This window comes from Agelaius phoeniceus, chromosome 24, assembly GCF_051311805.1.
Source record: "Agelaius phoeniceus isolate bAgePho1 chromosome 24, bAgePho1.hap1, whole genome shotgun sequence".
Lineage (NCBI taxonomy): Eukaryota > Metazoa > Chordata > Aves > Passeriformes > Icteridae > Agelaius > Agelaius phoeniceus.
Window position 1 is genome coordinate 5,972,023 of NC_135288.1, and position 20,633 is coordinate 5,992,655.

Below are 20,633 nucleotides of genomic sequence, written 5' to 3' on the forward strand. Positions count from 1 at the left end.
TCCTAAGCACACAAAGAGTTAAATCACATTAACTAACTTTACAAAGAACTAAGACACTTATCTTCACTCTGACTGCAGTGTCTTCTCTTGCTATTTTAACTCTATCCACACCTTTGGAGATACCTCTGGATGCTGTGCTAATAATGATGTGTGGAGGAAATTGTGTGGGAATCATGAAGAAAATTTGGTCCTTCTCTTTCTTCCTGTGTAACTTTAATTCTGATTTATTTATGTTTTTATCAAATAATGCCAATCAGAAAGGATACAAAGAGTGGATGGGGTTAAACTGGAGCTGTAATTGCTGCCTGGAGGGGGAAGAGCAGACTGGGGGAGTGTGTGAGAGCTTCTCCCACTTGGCTGCTGCCCAGCCCCAGAGGGTCCCAGACCCTGCTGTGCTCCCTGCGAGGGTGGGGTCACCTCACACCCCCCCTCCCTCTTCCACTTTCCCTTCCTCTTGAAATTGCTTTCACTTAACATCTGGAACGTTTTCCCCTAATCAACAGCATTTCCTCAGCTAGAGCCCAGCGTTTTCATGATTGGGGAATTCCTATGGTTGAGATCAGCCAGAGAGAAATCAGAGAGGTTTTGGCTCCCCTTCCCTTCTCTCTCGTTTTTCTACCATGTGAAGAAGTGTGTCTGAAATGTGTGTAATGCCTCGTCTAACTGCACTGGAAAATCAAAAATTCCTTAAAAGGAGCACAGCAAGCTGGAGGTTTTCCTGGGAACCTTTGTTTATCCTTGGGACTCTCAGAGCTATTACACCACACAGGCTCAGGGACACGGTGCTGTGGTTCAGTGTCTGCAGCCATCCAGATCTAAAAGCACCAAGTGTGTTGTGAACTCCACTTGCAAATCCCAGCTCCTCTAGGAAAGAGTGAGAGAGGTTTGCAGGGATCAGCCACCCCTGAAAGGGAAGGCAAAGCTTTTAAACATCAAACATGAATGTTTAAAAACAAGTGAAGAGTCTGTAGGCTTTGGAATTTCCATGGGAATGTAGGAAGTGGAATATGTTTGTTGTGTTTGGAATTGAATACTGAGCTGGAAACCCAAACTTTTCATGCTGTTCTTTAATAGCACCAAGTGGCAGTGGATTCTGTGTTTTGTTGCACCCAGAAGGGAGCATTTCCTACCCCCAGCTCCCATGAGCACCACACAGCCCAGCTAGGGAGAGCATTTGGAGCTTCAGCAGAGATCTGCCAAATCCAGCAGGGAATCTGGGAGCTCCAGGCATTCCATTTTGGTGACTTTTTTGAAGACCACCCCGTGTCTGTGTCTATCTGTGCAGAGCAGCAGCCACAGCACCCCTGGCAGGACCACAACACCTGTGATTGTTTCTGAGTGACCCTGTGCTGTTAGACAGCCTAAATCTTACTTTAAAAAATACCTGCACACTTCCAAGAGGAATTCAAATTCCTCTTGCTTCAGTGATCTGTTTCCCAAGAGTGTGATGATCTTACCATTTCTTTCCAAATGCTTTTTAGACTCTGTTCCTTCTTGGCTTTCCTTCGTTGTGAAAAGCTGTTTTTGGTTTCTCAGCCTGATTTTTCACTCACATAGTTAATCTTCCTCTGGCTCCTGATAAGCTGCCAAATGTTTAAAATCTGCTTTGGTATTCCCTTGTAAAAGAGGTTGGATTTACCAGAGTTCATCGCTGTAAACTATTTTTCAATTTTCAGTGTTTATTTTGCTGTAAGATCTTTCTAATAAACAAAGGAACAAACAAAACCCCCATTCTGCTGCTTCCTCCTTGTCAGGAATATGAACTGTCGCTGCTCTTCTAATGAATTCCATCCTTTCCTCTCCACAAACATGGCTCTCCCCATTTGTAATGATTTTGTCCAGACTCAGTGGGACTCCTGTCTCAGAGCTGTTGCAGCTATTGACTGTTTTTGTAGCTCTTCAGATGTTGTTAGACAGGCTGCATGCTTTATGTAGATCACTCTGGAAGGACTTCAAATGAACTTGCTTCCATCTCACTCAGCAAACTCTGCTCCTGACTTCAGACTAATATTCAGGATTTCTTCACTGGAAGGGGTGGTTCCACCTCTGTCCCTGCAATACTCAGACATTGCAGAGTGGCACCCACTGTACATTAATTAATCCCTTGCCAAAGTTGTCTCTGAAACTCAGATCAGTACCTACAGGACCAGTTTATCATCATCTGCTCTGACTTTCTGCAAAGCACGGGCTGGAGATTTACACTGAAGTCAGCATTAATTAGGAAGATACTTGATGAATAGGAAACTGGGCAAGGAGGGTAGATCCTTTCATCAGATTTCATTACAGAGCTGGTCATTTGTCACTTGTCATTTTGCAGTTCTGATTTATAGGTGGAAAATACTGATGTTGGGCTGATAGATTTTTGGGTGGCCTTTGGGAATGCTAAGACTGAAGCACATTCATCAGTATGACAGGGGTGTGGGAAGCACTGTGAGAGTCCTGAACCCATCTCACTGTCTGCATGGTTCTTACAGAGCCTAAAAGATGTCACTACCAAGCCAGGAACTGCTCATCTTACCCTAAACCTGAACATTCCTATGATCACCCCATGGCATTTGATAGTTCTTTGTGGAAAGCTCTCCCCACGCTCAGGTGTGTGGTAGGAAAAGGTCCTGTTGCTGTTGGATAATTTTCCTTGGGATTCTCAGCCCCTGTGTTTGCCATGGAATCCTGGGTCCTGCCTCCCCTGGTGTCACTGTCCCCAAGGACCTGCAGCACACAAAATTATGTCACCTGTCTGGAGAGCAGCCTGGCACTGCCATGGAACATTGCTGGGCACCTCCAAAACCTCCCCAAGGTGGCATCAGGAAATCACAATCCTGATGTAAAAGGTAAAAAAAGGTGAAAAAGGTACTTGAAACCACCTTTTCCACCATGCTGGGCCTCACTAATTCCCACTGAGCAGCTGCTTATTCCACAGACAATTCATTGCAATAATTACATCATTTGGGGAATATTTGGAGTTTTGTGAAACCTCAGGGGTACTTTTTTCCCAAGTGACAATCATTTGCAAACATTTTTAGTCTATTTTTAAATTTTGGTTTAAGTTAAATTATTTAATTTGTGGAAGAATAGTTTTTAGAAATCCAAATCTATTTATAATAGGACTGCTGTCAGTAAGATCTCTTGTTGGGATGCCACTGCTGATGGTCTCCTTGGAAAGTCTTTGGACTTGTGAAGAAAAATGGAAAATCTGTAAAATCTGCCCTGCTGGCTACTCCAAGGTCTTTGCTCACTGTCTGTGGCAATAAACTTTTGCCTTTGCCAAAGCAATTATCATTCCTAAGTCAAATTAGTTTTAATTTCCTCTCATCTTGGAATTATTTTCTGTAAAATGACTTAAGGAAAATGCACAGCCAACCAGTCAAGTGCACAATTCATTTTTATTTGAAGACCATTTGGAATAAACCAAATAACATTAAGTGTTTGTGGCTCCACAGGCTCTACTGTACATTGTGTGATGAGGTTTTGGTGAAGTAACATTCCCTTGGAATAATGAGAAAATATTTGCAGAAAGACCAGGAGTAATGCACCTTTCTGGGCACCCAGTTTCTAATAAACAAAGGAACAAACAAAACCCCCATTCTGCTGGTTCCTTGTTGTCAGGAACATGAACCCAGAGTGCTGGATCTTTTACATAAATGTCAAATTCAATCCATGACCTTTTTTTATATCCAGTTATCTCAATTGCTAATGGGAAAAATAGAACCCCTGCAACAGCTTCCTCCTTTATTTATGAGTTAAGAACAGTTTTATCAAATAGCCATGCCTCAAAATAAAAACCATCTGCTTGGCAGAAGTGCCCTGTCAGCAGACAGCAGCAATTACACCGAGGCCAAACAACATCTAATGAGCTCCAAGGCAGGGACAAAGAGAGGAGCTGTTCAAAGCAGAATCAATCTGGGGCTAAATCAGTGCTTTTATTTAATGCACAGGGAGAAAGGCTGAGATGAGACACACAGGACTCCCAGCACAGCTCCCCCTCAGCTCTGTGCTTCCTTCTGGGCACTGCCCAAGCAATTTGTGGGATTGCTTTGAGTGAAAAAGGCCCTCATTGACATGTCCATGTCCCTGTGGATGCTCCCACACCCCACAGCACAGGAAGAGCAGCAGAGGGGACTCAGCCACTGGAACCTTGCCTCATTCCCGGGTCCATTCTGAGCTGTTGACATTTGGGATGGGGTAGTGTTCCCTGGCTGAAAACAAGTGCATTTCAATTGTTTGAGGGCTCATGCTCAGGGGAGGAGTGGGGATTGAGAAGAAGTTTGGTGACAAGGCCATGGAGAGCATGCAGGTGTGTCAGGGGGTAGGATGGTTGGGATGGATGGAGATGAGAGATCTCTGCAGCCAGGGCTTGGAATTTGGGGTTTATTGCAAAGGGCCTGGGTGCAGGGGCCTTTTGGAATTCGGGGTTTATTGCAAAGGGCCTGGGTGCAGGGCCCTGCTGGGAGCTGCCAGGCACAGCTGGAGCAGGACTGAGAGAAGAGAGGGGCAGAGAGGATGAGAGGGTAAGAGAGTAAGGGAGTAAAAAAGGTAAGAGAGCGAGGTTCCCATTACAATACAATAAATCTTCTTCTGTGTTGAATATTCTAAACCAATCTAGTACAAGATACAAATCCTATAGCATTTACACACAGCCTGTAAGAATCATTACATTACCACACTGTGTTACATTTTAAACCCTACAAACTCCTCTTTGGGCCCCTTCTGCCAAGCTGTAGGGTCTGCTCTGACCCTTGGGCCTGTCTGCAAGCAGAGGGTGTTGTTCCATCAAAAGGGGATCACCTTCAGCTGGCCACACCATTGTTTTCCTGTTGTTCAGTAACTGAGGGATCTCAAAGCTTGCTTTCATCTCAATCTCACTTAGAGTTTCCATATTCTCAAAATCTTTTGCCAGACAATCATATTTATACAGCTTTCCTGTTTCATCTTCCCCAGCAGAGCATTTCAGGAGATGTTTGGCCATGGGATGAGTTTCAGTTCTTTGCCTTCCCAGGCAGAAAACCAGGGCCATTTGAGCTTTCCCTTTCTGAACAGACAAAAGGAGATTTCCCTCCTTGGATGTTTCTTGAGGGATTTCAGCTGAGGAAATGGCAGTGGGAGGAAGCTGGAATGAAAGCCTGGATAGACAATGAGCAGGAGCCACCATCCAGTGCTGAATCCTGAACTATTCACTATAACCAAGGTCTCACCCAGCAGGAAACCCTGCCATGCTCAAAGAGCAGGTTAAAGATGAGAGGAAACAACCACCTGCATTTCAGCACTCACCTTGGGAGAAATGTCTGTCTCTGTGGGCAAGAGGGGCTTCATCCAAACATTCTGTTTCAAACCTGGAATTTTTCTGGCTTCATCTCAAAGCCATTGCTAGAGTCGGGTGATATCTTCCCATCTTCCATCATCTATTTAAGTCACCTGTCAATCATCTTTTTTGAGATATTAAATGAGATCCTTGGACTAATAATTATCTTAGAAAAAGCAATTTTCTCCAGACCTCAAATAATTTCACCCTGTGTTAGTTCTTTGTGTTGTATGTAATTTTTCAAATTTTTTTCAGAAAATATTCATCACTTAAAAGCCACTTTAATATTAAACTTAATCAGTCTCTGTTGTCTTTGGTTTTTAATTCATTTCTTTAGAACCCTGAAATGGCTTCTGGTGGGACAGACCTGCAAATGGCTGGAATCTGGACCATCCAGAGGCTCTGGAATTGCCTTCAGCCCCTGTAATGCAAAAATTAATCAGAAATTATATGAAGAAACCAAATCTGGTTTCTAATTCTGCTGATGGCAGCAGAAATGGAATTTATACAGTGACAGAAACTGTGTAGTCATGAGTTTGTTATGATAATGTTGCATGCCAAGGGAAGCCTAGATTTAATAACAATGTAAAGCATCACTCCCTGTAATACATACGTGTGTCTGCTTGTGCTCCAAGTGTCCCTGGGCGGGGCCAGCAGGAAAACCAAGAGCAGCTGTGGTGGTGAAACAGGGAGAATAAAAGTCTGAATTATTGTTAACATATGTACCAGTGTAACAGCCCCAATTTGATCACTCTCATGAACAACCAGCAAACCCCCTCTGGGTATGTTTGTATTCCAAAATATGTCATAAGGAAAGATTAACAGTTCTGGAAAGGGATCTTTTCCTTGGGATGAAGATTTCATTTCCTTGCCTGGTACTCTTGGAAAGCTCCCAACAAGCTGAAAGCACAATAAAACAGTGGAAGATGGTGTGTTACAACCTGAGCAATGCCTTGTTCAGCACAGCAGGGCCAGAGGAGCTCCCTGCAAGCCAGGCACAAGGTTGTGCTCTTGGGAAAGGCAGTTGTGCTCTCTGAGTTAAGCTGCAAAGTTCAGGAGTCATTGCACTTTGGAAAGTTTGTGGTTTTGAAAAAAAAAACCCCAACAACTGAGATCTTCCAAGAACATTTTTTTCCTCTGCTATAAGGAAATGGTCTGTAACAGTTTTCTCAGATTAAAGAGATTTGTTTCTTTTATATGAGATTGAAAGGATTTCACTTTCACATCACCCTTCTGCCCTTTCACTGGAAATAAAATGTTTTGCTCTGTCCAGTTTCACCTCTCAGTAAGATCCCAGTGCCCAAATCCCACTGTGCAGGTCATGAAGAGAAATCATGCACCAGTGAAGGTCCTACAATTTTTTTTCTGTATAAACCTCACAGAACAACAATAATTTTTATAGGTAATAAGTGCTCCTTGTTTCCTTTTGTTTTTGTTACAAATTCCCTACACTTTCTAATACTCACTCTCTAATTTATAGTTGTTGCTATCAGTTTCTCTTATTTCATCCATGCTTTTTGTAGAATTAGCTGTATGATTGCTTTTGCATCCCTGGTGTTTTATAAATGGTTTTATTTGCTTTAACTAACTTAACATTGTGTTAGTGAGATTGCCTTTTTTCTCAATAAGTAAATGCTGTTATATAACTTGTAATAATTGTTAACATTTTTACTTTATTTCCTCAAGGCATTTTTGCTCTATAATTCTTTTTGTCATAGTGAAATTGTCCATTCAAAGCAGAAAGTGTGTGAATTATTGATCCAGTCTTCATTTTCTCAAAACAAATGCAAACAAATAATATTCCAACACCACCCATTTTTTATTATTAAATAAATTTATTTTCATTTCTCATGATTCCACTGTGCCAGGTACAATACTTATTGAGGGAGAAAATGATTGGTATCATCTGTAAACAGGAATCATGTTTTGTTTGTGTGTTTCTGGCAGCATGGAGCCTTCAGCAGACAGAACAAAGATTGAAATCACTCACTGTAATACAGTTTTCCAACCCATTTCAAACAAATGTTTGAGCAGGGGACATTAATTCTCCTGGTGTGAGGAACTGTGAGCTCTCTAGTGTGAGGAAATGGGGTTTACCAGGTCCAAAAGCTGATGGTGAGAGCAGTGCAAGGAGTCAGGGCTGGCATCCAGCAGCTCCTCCCTTGGGTCACGCACGGGACTGAGCTCCTGAGCCCAGGGCTGGAAACCCAAACCTGCACCCGGTGACCACAGAAGGGTGGGACAGGACAGTGATGCCACAGCCACAAGCAGGGGGTCTTCTTTAGGCATCCAAACAGCAACGAAATTCAATGTTCTTTCTATTTCTTTTTCTATGCTATGATCTGTTCCTATGATCTGGGAGCTGTTGATCATCCTGCTGCAAATCCTCCTGCCGGGCTCTGTGCCTTTGGAGGCTCCTTTGCAGCAGCCCTGGCCCCTCTGAGAGGGCTGGGGCTGTTTCACTGCCATTCCTTGAATCCAAACCTTGGGAGACAAGGAAGAGCCAGTGAGCAGAAGCTTTCGTGCGTCTCCCAGCTGCCTTCCTATCAGAGTCAAGATCTGATTTCATTCCTGAAAGGTCCCATTGTTCCCGTAAGGACTGTGAAATAGTTGCCTGTTCAGTGACAGTGAATGGGAGGGCAGCTGGGCCAGCAGGGATGGCTCTCCCTGAACAGCTCACAGCTGTGCTCCAGGGTGGCAGATGTGAGCCTCGGACACCCCCTGCTCCCCCCAGCACTCAGGAAGGGAAGAGGGAAGCTGCTTTCTCAGCCTCCACAGGGCAAAAACCTTTCCAGGCCTGAATGACCTGCACTTCTCCAGCAGATGGTCAGGTGCTCTTGCCCACAAGTTTTTCCCAAAAGGAATGTCAGAATGTCTTGGGGTGAATTTATAAAATATTGTATTTTATAATACGACCAAATTGCAAAAGCAATACCCAGATTTTTGATCCAGGTTCTTGACTAACATGAGAAATTTTGTACAGCATGGGCAGGATAGTGCAGTGTGGCTGAGGATGTGTGCACGTGTCAGGGGGTTGAGAAGCAAAGGGCTGGCAGCACATGGAATTTTTATTTGATTTTTGTGACTGTGGAAGCTGAAACTCCAGGCTGTGTTTATGAAAGTAACTTCTGCACATCACTGTGTCATTTCTAGCATTCACTAGTTTGTACATAGCTGTGCAAGTGACTCATTCTTTGTCCTTTCCAATGGGAGACTATTCCACAAGCTTCAAGTACATTATTCCCACACTGCTATTTCCTTTTGCTTTGTTTCATTTCATTGCTCCTGAATTTATCCTGTTATATTTTCACTGAGCAAAACCACTCCTTTATTTTTAAGACAACACATACTTAGTAAGTTTGCTTTCCTGTTTGTTTTTACATTCTCACATTATTTATTGATTGGCTGAATACTGAGTTGAAAGTCAAAACTTGAGGCTTTCTGAGGTTTGGACTAATTAGTGGAAGGACAAATATTTAAGCCACAAAGTAAAAGAGCTTCAAATGTCACTCAGAACTCTTGCAACAAATAATGAATAAACTTTAAGGGAACAGTTCAAGGTCTCGAAATTCAGAGACAGACAAGATAGGAACAGGAGACCAAAATTTCTTTCACATCTGTCATGGAAATGAGCATAATGGTAGACAGCTGAGAGCTTCCTTAAGTTGCACTTCATATTTTCCTGGAGTTGGAGTTTGTGGGAAAACAAGAGCTGGAAATTGAGCAGCTGCCAATGTTGATGAGGGGCCTTTTGTCATGATCATCATCTTATACCCTGTAGAGGGGTCTTATGTTGAAAAAGGAGGAGTGAGATTCCCACCACACGTGTCAGAGGAGTCTTGCTGTTGTCCCCAAGCAGGTGGCTGTGTCCCCTGCTGGCTGTGAGAGTGTCACACCTTCCCAATGCAGTGACCAGAGACTTTGTTCCAGCCTCACACACTGCTCCAGACCATGGGGAACAACACTTGAAAAGAAACACTTGAAAGAGTCTTAGTGGTTCTGTCTAAAGTGTGGAGGGGCTCATTGGTGTGTCAGTGGCTGAGGCAAATCCTGGAGTTCTGTGATTCCATGTCCTGATGTGCTCAGCACTTGCTTTCTCTGGTCCAGGTGTGCAGATGTGCACTGAGGGCAGGACAGTGGTTAACAGCAATAGTCTCTTCTGTAGCCTTTTTGAGTTCAGCTCTCCCAAAGCAGAAAACATTGTGTTGCTTGAGTCTCTCTCCAACCACACCAAGTCTTTTCCTCATTTGACAGATGCAAACATTTTATTCACCAGAGATAAATTTGGGGTTGTGTTCTACAGAACCTGGGCAGCAACAGAAACCTCCTGGTTCCCTGTGCTGTGCTTCTGCCCTCTGTGCTCTGCCCTCTCCAAGGAACAGAACTTTCTGAGGCAAAGCTATTTCCTAGGGAACTTTCTCAGATTAAACTGGCAAAGAGAAAAATAATGCTGCTGCAAAAGAATAGGTGATTAGAACAATAAGTTAAGCTGTGGGGCTCACAGTGGGAAGATCATCAAATCCTTCTTTCCTGTAACAGCCTGTTCTTATACTTCAGCAACAGGATATTTGAGAAATGGGCTGAAGCAAAAATCTCCAGCTGCTCTGTCCCAGCCAGTGGAATGCCCCCAGAATACAGGCAGTGGGTGGCCCAGAGTCTGTCACTTGTGCTGCTGGTGTTCTTCCTCTCCCACTGTGGTGACACAGGGCTTGTGAGGGACAGAGGGACACCACAAATGACAGGGAGCAGCCTGGAGACCCTGGGGCTTCGGGGAGAGCTGGTAGGAGTAGCACAAGCTGTCATTTGGCTCAGAGTGGGAACAATTGTGTTTTTCCAAAAGCAGGTCCTGGTTTTATAGGGAGGGAGTTCCTGTTGGGATTGAATGCCATTTGTATGGTGCTTTCCCCTGGCCATCAACAGCCCGTGGTTATTTGAAGGCTATAAATAAAAAAGGACAAAAGCAGCAACCTGCATGGAGTCTGTAAGTGCTTTTAGGAAGGAGAATAATTTGTCCTCTAGGCAGGCAGACCTAACACCAGTATTCATCACCCCATCCCTGTTCCCAAAGCCTTGGAGTCAATTCATCCTCAAATTCTCTGAGAGAAGAGAACCAAGAGAGTTCTTGAAACCAGGGGATTTTGATTTAGAGAGTCTGAGATCACATCAGGGCCAGACCTCCCTGTTCTCCTGCAGCAGATCTGAACTGCTGCCAGCAGTTTGTTATCTCCCTTTCTGGGCCTGCAGTGAAGGACATCAGCTCCCCTGGGCCCTGGAGCTGCTCAGCTCCATGGCAGAACTCAAATGTCAAATGGAGAATCCACCAAAAAGCACAAACACAATCCCACAGTTGTACACATACACACATGGACACTCTTCAAAATACTTGTCTCTCCCTAAAAACTCACAGCCACAATGCCAATTTTCCCCCCAAATAAAAACCAAGTCACACCTATAAATAAACACACCAACACCCACAGCACTGCCTAAGCACAAACCTGATCCCAGGCTCACATCCTCCTCATCCTCCAAAGCCACCTCCAGCACACCTCAAGCTGATATTGAAACATGTGTGCTCATGTCAACAAAAACACTTCCCAGATAAACTATCTGGGCACATTCCTGCACTGCAATAGCAATGCTCCTCAGCATATTTACACACACAGAATCTTCCTGCCTGGGAGAACAAAAACCCACTCAAGCAGCACATACACACACACACACAAGACAGGAATCACTCAGCAGCTCCAGTGTTTATGCTGGCAGGAGCACGTCAGTCACTGAGCAGCCTCCAAACAGATGTTTGATTGTTTTTGGGTTGCGGTTTAATTGTTGGATGGTGTTCCAGCACTCAGAGGGGATCGAAAATACTCCAGGTCTGCAGCTGCAGCAAATGCCAGCCTTAAAACAAGGCGGATTCTGAAATCACTGCTTGGGGGGAAACTGCTTGCACAGGAAACCTCAGCCAAACTCTGCATTAATACTACTTTGAAGTCAGAAAATTAATCTCTGCCATTTAAAAAAGTTCTGTTTTTTCAAGGCCTTTTGTAAGTTTATCTAAGACAAGCCAATTCCTTCTGGGCAACTGTGACAGTTTATTGACTTGCCCAGGCTTAGAGACTTTACTGGGCCTCTCTTCATTTTCCAGAAAATCTTTCCTGGATTCTATCCTGCACTTCAAGGCTCCTGGTGGAAGTGAGAATCAACTTATTAGTCAGTCTCCTAGTTGCTAGTCAGTTTATATTCCATTAAAAGGCTTCCTCAAAATAATTGACCTTTATCAGGAATGACCACTGCATCTCTGCCTCTCCAGCCACACAGAGCAGCAGGATGCACTTTCTGGATGTGCCACCAGAAACAGATGGTGGGACTTTAGGATTGGTGGCAGAGGAATGAGGTATGGGACACATTCTCCACCTTCAGCTCAGGTTTGTGGGAAGCAATAAACAGAAAGGAAGTGGGAAGCTGCTCTCTTGAGGACAGAAACAAGAGACATTGAGAGATATTCAGGGGACAACCCAAAGAAAACTTTATTGAGGGTAACCAAATAAAGGTCTGCATTTGACCATCCATTTTGGATTCATTTAAAAGGATGGTTGCATCACTGACCCTCTTGACTCATCTGTTGCCTGGGAACAGTTTCTGTGAAGCTGACAGGACAGTGTGGGACTGTCATTTAGAGGGTTCTGGCATCCTTTAGAAGATCCCCTGACTGCCTGCTGCAAGAAAAGGAGGTGGCATCTGTATCCAGGAAGTGCTATGGCTTGCAAGTAGCTTGAAATTCAGAATATTGTATAAGATCTTTGTTATCTACAGGGGAGCAGGGAACTTTGGGCTCCTTTGGGACAAGACACCAAATACCTGCAAGCTCTTCTGACTATTGCAAACATGGATGAATCCTGTATATGGCCTTTTAATAATATAAACATTGTGGAATGAAATGGCTTTTTTTCTATTCTTTTGCAATCAAGGGGGATATTTCCTACAAGACAGACAAAAAGTTTAGGCCCATGCCCCAAGAGCAGCTGCCCTAGTTTCATCTGGCATTAAGCAGCACATAGAGAGGACAAAGAGTAAATTGTTCCTTTGGTTCTCTAAACCAAGCCCAGGACGTGCGTAGAAGGAAATACCCTGAAGAGGCAGCCAAGAAAAGAGCAAAGAGCCCTGGGCAGGGTCTGTCTCATTCCCCACATGGATTCTGTTGGTGTCCCATGCAGGGCTACCTTGACAACCCCAAACCCAAACGCTGCAGATTTAATAGGTGTCAGGAGCAAGGGCTGGAGCAACGAGCTCATTTCATGACATCATGGAAGTCACTTGGTCAGCCCTAGCTTAGGTAAGCCTCAGCACAGCTGTCTCAACTACAGTCTCCATTGCAGACTTCCTCAGCTCTGAAGTTTGGGCCCTGCATGGGTTTTTTCACTGACATTTTTTTCCATTTCCATTCCTCTCCTTCCCTTGGGAAAAAAAAAAAAAAAAAAGAACTCCAATATTTGTACCAGTAATTCCAATATTTGTACCAGTTTCTGTAAACCAGCACTCCTGCTGAACTGACCTGTCCAGATGGTGTTCCCTTCAATTCACACAGAGCAGTCAGGAAAGTAAAGGGTATGAAGTTTAAACTCTTTAAAAGTCTATATTGTACAATTTGAGGGACAGAGGAAAGCAGTGGGGCCTGCCTCAGAGCCATGGTATTTTCTGCTGGATTTCTACTATAACTTTTTTGGTCTTCCTGTGGTCTGATAGTAGATGATAGTTCTTTAATCTTTTTTGAAGCAAAACCAATTTCCTGGTCATATATATGCACACCATCACACACAGTGATATGTTCACTTCCAGACTCCATTAGAATACAAAATAAATATTTTTTTAATTGCTTTCCACTTCATTCAACATTCTTTCCAGGTCTTGTGACTCTCCCAAATCTATTCCTTGACCTCTATGTAAAATCCTTCTTCTCTTTCTTTTCCAAAGCGTTTCATCTGGGTTGCTCCATGTCTACTTCTGGCATCCCAAACTCAAGTTTCAGGATTTTCAGCACAATGCTGAAGGCTCCTTGCTTGTTTCCTTCTCCTGAAACTGTTTTCCATATTGTCTTAATTCTTCTCTGCCTTTCTGAAACTAATCAGTCTTACTGGAAAATCCACAGAATGCAGAGATGGAAAGGCAGAGGAAAGACAATCAGTACCCAAGTGGAGTTAATTATCTGCATGGACAACATATTCTTGTGAGAATCATCAAAAATCAAAGAGCTTTCCTGAATCAAAAACCTTTCCTGTTCTGCAGGAAAGCCCCAAACTACAATCCAGGGAGCCAGATTCTCAATTATTTTTAAATTTACCCTTAACAGTTTAATGGTGCCAAAACCCAGCAACAGATAAAACTCGAAATGGAAAATTCCTGGCGTAGGAAGAATAATTTATCATCTACTTTGTACATTTTCTGAGAGAAGATTTCAAAACAAAAATGAGCAGCAGAGGAAAGGCTAATCCTATGGCACCGTCCCTGCTTGTGGGAAGAATGGAATGATTCACTCACCCAGGGCTCCAGCAGAACACAAGTCAAGGGGGTCTCAGGCCTTTTACCACCATATTTTGTAATCTAGAAAATATTACCACTTCCTCCATGGCTTTTCAGCCAGACAATGCCCAAATACCAGAAAAAAACTAAATTTTGAGATAGATTGCTGGGTAGATTAAGGTTGAGTGGCCCACTAAGGTCAAGGTTCCCTCCTCCTGTTCTCCAGGTGGAACCAGGTGGAAGGAAGCTGGTAAAGCTCAGCCTGATCTGTGCTCAGAGCTTTCCTAAGGTGTTCAGTCTGTCACTGTTCAAGCCTGCCTAATTAGGACAAAGTTGAGGAAGTTTGTTGTGTTGACCTCATGTAGTTCTAATAGAACTCATGTAGTTCTATTCCAGCTGTTGGACTGAGCTAAAGCTGCTAAACCACAAACCCAACACTGTTCTAGTGTTGGCTTTTGTTTAGTTAAATGAGTTCAATTCAGCTATAATTCTTGAAAAAAATCACTCTTTTCCTAGTTTAGACAAAACCAAAGGGCTTTAAAACCCAAGCATGACAGGCCCAAGCACAACAGGCCCAAGTTAAGGCAGGACCAAGTTAAGGCAGGCCAGCTGTGATTCAGACAAAACTACTGTGCTTCAAACTGCCTTCCTTGCCTTAAGAATAAAATGAACAAAGTCAAACAACAAATGTGAGAATTCTGCTCATATTTTGCTATTTTTTGTGGCTGATTAGTTTGTTCAGCCAACCTTGAAAAGGGAGATAAAAACAGAGGCCACACTCCTTCCTGCACAAACCCTACAGGTGGCTGCCCAGGAGCAGATACATTTTTAAGCCATTCCTTCTGATCCTAGACTCACTTGAAGCTCTGAGAAGCCTTTTCAGACACAATTCCCCAGAGAAGCAGGGTGTTTGTCCCCCTCCCTGCCCTCCACCACCTCGTCCAGCCGTGTTCCCGCAGAGTTTTCTGCAGGGAGGATCCTGCGGGAGCGATGGAGCGGGGCTGGGATCTGCTCCTCGTGCCAAAGCCCCATCCAGAGGGGAGGTGCTGGCTGCAACAGGGTTCAGGGAGGGGAAAAGCTGAATAATTTATGCCCTATCCGAGGGCCTTTTAATTCTTTCCTGTTTGTTTTTCTCCCTCCTGTGGCAGCGTTTAGTCATCTCCTCACAGTGTGTCTTCGAGAAGGGAAGGGAAATGGAATGTTTTCCAGGAAGACATATCATTCTTCCCAAAGTGGGTTATACAAATTAGAGTTTAAGCAGCTCAAACCCATAGGGCTGGGCTGCTGAGAATGTTCCACACAGCAAATGCTGCCATAAGGGAAGGGATAACGTCAGAGCTGCTCTCCCAGACGTTCTGCAGAAAACACGGTGTCAGCACATCTAATTCTTTACTCTTTTGAGACAATTTTTACTCATTTTATTTGAAATTGACTTGAGACAAAGTAGTAAAGCAGAGAAATCTGGAGAAAGAGAAGGCATGAAGTAAACTTAGAAAGGGCTAGCAATTAATCCAAGCTTCCATCCACTCTTCCCAACAACACAAGGAAGGAAGGGGGATGTGGGCAGTTCTTACAAGCAGTGACTTCTACCAGTAAAACCAGGTCATATTCCCACTGGAATGTAGGGTCTGATCCTGCTTCTACTGCTGGGAAGATTCCCCTTGCTGGTGCCTGTGAGCTGAGGACTTCATCCAAAGCTGTTGAAAACATGGACACAGATCATCCTGTGATCCAGCTTCCATCACTTTTCTCCAAGTGTTCCCATGCCATCCCTGCCAGAACACCCAGTGCACCTCGCAGCCACGGTGGTTCAGACTTGCTCTAAAGCCACACAAGTAAAGCACACAAGTCTTTAGGGAAGACTAGTAAAACATTTCAAAAAAATAAACAAGAAAGGTTCTCATAGATCTAAGATATAATTAACTGTGTTTGCATTGATACAAACATTCTGTCAGATTTAAATGAATATAAATGGTTGTTCGAAAATAAAGGAAAGTATTCTTTTTTTAAAAGAGCATAGTCTGCTCTAATGGGATCTAATAACTCTTAATAGTCTTCTATAAAAGTAATAGTGCACTTAAATCTCCACTTGGCAAGAATCCGGGGCAGAAAAAAGTGCATTTTAAAAATGGGAACAGCTCAAGGCTGCGTGTTCCCAGCCAGCAACGACAAGCTGAAACAATACAAGGAATCCAGATAATGAAGCACATATGTCTTTCCAGGACCACGCGAGTCAACAGCTTCCTCATTTACGCAATGCAGAGGGGAAAACGGTCCCCCCTTAATCCCAGCACCTGAGGTAAAGGGGTGAGGCCCAAAAGCAAAATGAGCCCTCACATCAGGGCTGGCTGAGGTTTTATGTGAACTCACTTTGTGCTTTGATTTCTTGTCTCTCTTTCCTTCCCTTCTCTTTCTTCCTGGTACGTACATTTCCAAGCCCAGGGACTCTGGAAAAGCAGATTAAAGGCAGCCCTGGAGGTTTCTATAAACTCCATGAGGCACATGGCAGGATGCCTGGCATGAAACATTGGGCCTGATTCATGAAGGGTTCAAAAGCACAGATTTAAATTGCAGGGGTCTCTGGGCCATAGCTTGTAGCAGAGTTCCTCAGCAGAGTGGAGGAGAAGGAACCTGTGTCAGTGGTTCTCCCAATACTTTGAAGTAGCTCCCTCAAGGTCTTTGTACTGGTGGTGCCAAGAGTGAGCCCCAGTACAGCCCCCAGCTCACAGGGGGGTGATACACTGGTTTTGATAAGGATAAGACACGTTGCACCAGTGCTAAGGTTTGCCTTTGCCCTGCTACAAACACTGCAAACCTGCATTTGCATTTACCAGCTGTAAAACATCCAGAGGCAAACCCACTTTTCTAGAGAAGGGAGGGGTAAAAGCAAAAATATTGAGAAAAAGCCAGAAAGAGTTTCATTTCAGGATGTGCTTGAATGAAACCCAGCACATTTTTCATTCTGAGTTTTAAAGTAATCTTTCATTTGTAATCAACATAAAACATTCCCAAATCTATGATCTGAAGCAGCAACTTGTGGTTGTATATTTAGGAAAATGAATTCCATTTGAATTCAGAGTGGTTTGGGGTTTTTTTCATAATGGGAGTAAGAAATCCCCCCAGACCCACGAAGAGCAGATCCCATTAACTGCAAAGGCCAAAGGGGGAATTGACAAGTGAGTGATTTGGCCACAAAACGAGGTGAACTAATTTGCAGAGCAATGAGTATTGCTGAGCATCTGGTGGCTGGCCTGCCTATGATAGCACAGATAAACTGCACGCAGAAATGAATATTTGGCTTGCTTGATAGTAAACAGCAATGGCCCCAGAAATCTCCAGTGATTTGGAGTTTACAGAAATTCTCTGCATTACCAAATATTCTCTTTTTTTTTAAGCTGAGCTCTTCTTCCCTACCCAAATGTGTCCATGGCTCTGTTGAAAGTAGCAGTGAACAAAGACTATTTAGGCCCAGGGCCACAGATGTTTCCCCTGTTTGTGTGATCTACGTGAAGCAGATATTATTCCATGCCGTGTTATCTCAGAGATTAATGATGGACCAGTTTCAAAAGGTTTGAAATTTCCAAATAATTGATTTGGAGGAACTCCCACAGCACTGGAGCTTCTTTGGATCTTATCAAAACTCTCTGTACATGGGGGATCTGTAGCAGGAGCCAAAGATGACTGAAACAGCAAAGAGAGCCCTCAACCCCCTGCCAGGGCACGGGGGGAACAAGTTAGTGAGCACACAAAGAAAAAGAAATCATTCCTATGACTTCTATGGAAGGAAATTGTTTCAGAGAATCATGTTTCCTACATATGCTCATTTTCCAAAATTGTTTCAGTTCTGATTTAGTGGAAAAAAAATTTGCAATTTAATCTTTTAAACATTGTCATTTTATTACCTGAAAAAGACTTGGATGAGGAGTCTTTTAGAGATGTCCCTTGAATTAACAAGGATGAGGACATAGAGCCTGCTAATTAGTTACACTGAAATGTTCTTCCTACATATTTTTGTTTTTGGAAAAGCAGTGGAGTGGAATTATGAAATGTGTATTCCTGCTTGCTAGAATCAGCTGCCTTCTTTCTGAAAGCATTTTGTGAGGGAAGGCTGAGCAACAGGAGAAATAACAGGCTTTACTCCGGGAGTGTTAATTGCCATTTCTCATTTGTTGCTATTCTCCTGCTAAATCAGCTTGCATACATAAAATCAAAAAATCCACATTTTTTAAAGTTGTTGCCATTAAGTTCTTGTTTTGTGGAGGTAGCTAAATGGCAAAGGACTGAATTCTGAGATAACTGCTAAAAAAAAGAAGGGAGAACTTGAGTAGAACTTCTCTTTTAGCTCTTTAGTTCCAACTATCTTTAGTTAGGATTACAAACAGGAGAAGCAGCCCAGTGATTGAGTACAAGAGGGAGAGAGAACTGATTTATATTTGTATCAGATGGAGAGAAAAGGAGAGCCAGAACAACTTCCCCAAGTGGTGCAAAGCTGGAATAAACCTCATGAGGGCAAGGAAGGCACAGCAAAATGGAGGCCAGAATGAAGAGCCTGGGATGTTTTATCTCAGCCAATTTTGTTCATTATTGTGTACTTTCATCTCTTCTTTCCATTAAAACGAGCACTCTAGGGTGGTTTCTCCCCTGCTCATGCTGACTGTTCTCAGGAACCATGGCAGAGGGAGCAGCTCATTGCATTTTTCCTTTCCCCTTCCCCAGTGAAACCATGAGAGACTCAACCTTACCTCAACCAGATCTCCTCTGCACCATCAGCCTCTGGGCAAATGCTCTTTTTTCCCCTAAAACCAAAGATCAGATGTCCAGCTCATTGACCCAGCTCCATCCAGTGCTTTGCAGGCAACTGTTAGGATGGAAAAGTGGATTCTCCACTGCCAGTAAACCTGATTACCAATGGACCAAGAGGAAGAATGAGTTCCTTAATTGAAAATGCATTTCTAAAGTCTAAATGTATTAAGAAAATGAGTTTGGTTTTTTCAGCTGCTGTCATGAAGGAAAGCACTGTGTGGGAGGACAGGCAAATTCTCTGAAAACTGTTCAGCCTATTTATGGCCACTGTCAAAGTCAGATTAATAAATTTTTATCAAAATGATACACAATTAACAGTTTTAAGGATAAAAATTAATAATTCAAAGGATAATTTTAAATTATCCTTATAGTTTGGAAGTAATAACCACATCAAACTCTGGGTTTGCACATCCTGCAGCCTTCAAAAGCAATAGCTGAGTCTCAGAGACTATGAGAGCTTTAGTAAAGCTTCATGGATTTAATCAAATGTTATGTTGTAATTTTACACTGCATTTAAACTACTAAGTTTCTCAAAAATTCAGATCTCTAATCCCACTAATCCAAAAATGAAGAACATTTCTAATAGCATATCTTGTGTAGTCCCATTTTTTAGTCAAAATAAATGCAAAATACCACTTCTAAGATGCATTCACATTTTTATTATTAATTTCCTTTATCCTTTTCATGCAATTGAAAATGATGAAACAAATTGTGCAAGCACCTATTTGTGCCAGTCTAACAGAGCAGATCTGCTCATCCCACCCAGCCTCAGCCCATGGCCAAGGCCAGGGTGGGGTGTGGACAGGGAAGGGTGAATAAAAGCCTTGGGACACTGATGCCTTTTCAGGACTACCCAAAACCAGAGGCCAGACAAAATGAAGATAATAAAAAAGCAATTCTATTTATTGAAGGGCCTCCAGGTACACTTAGGGCAGACTGAGGCAGTGAGGTGTCCTTGATTGCCAGGCCTGGAGAGGAATTGTTGTGTCTGCCCAAAATGGGGGGCACCAGCTCCCACTGTACATGGAGTTTAGAGTTCTAGACTAAAGAACTGCAGGATTGCAAATACATGGAAAATATAAAACCTAAAATCCTAAGGCATCAATACATCTACAAGGGTTCATCCACAGCAATCCTGTCTCATTTGACCACATTCCTGAATGTCTTTAAATATCACCAGCCCAGGAACCCAAGCTCACCATTTTTAGCTGAATTTCAGTGGAAATAACTCCCATTGCATGTCCAGTGGTGGCTCTGGTCCTGTGGGGTTGGGGATCCCAGATCTCAGGGATGGAGCCGCTCCTCCTGTGGCTCCCCTCCCGAGCTCTTGGCAGCAGCCCTGATCAGGAAATTGTGATGGAGCAGAGACATAACAGAGACATTGCAAGGAGAGCTGTTTACATTCCTGTGAGGAAAAGCTGCAGGGCCACTGGGTGAGATCCAAAAAGCTGAAATTCCCAACCCTTCCTGGTCCCTGGGGGTGCTGCTGTGCTCCTTGGGTGCTCTCAGCTCAAGCATCCCTTTCCACTGGCAAAATCTGGATTCCTTCCCAACTTCTGGAGTTTTATGGGGCTCAAGGCAGGCTGTGAAGTTTAGATTGGTGTGGTCTGGAAGTGGAGCCATCCAAGCCAGGAAGAAAATTCCTGTGACAGATGCTCATGGAGGCCGTGTCTGCCTGCCATGAGGTGATTTTACAGGCTCAGAGGAGAGGATCTATGTCATCAGCTGTGTGCATCCAAAAAGTCTGGTGGGGCTGGATCTGAGGAAGGAGTGTGGGTTTTCTGTTTGTTATTTCATGTGAAAGATGCTATTTTAGATGGGAGGAGTGCACTCTGCAGAGAATTGGGAGGTATTTGCCATTTGTACCAAATATAACTCGGTGTTGAGTTTCAGGGCCTAGCAATGCTTCAGAATAGTCCATGAAATTCAGTGTTAGGGATTGTTGTGTTTCCAAGAGACAGAGTCCTGGGCTACAGAGTACAGTAGGGAGAACTCCAAGCACTCTCGTGCCTCA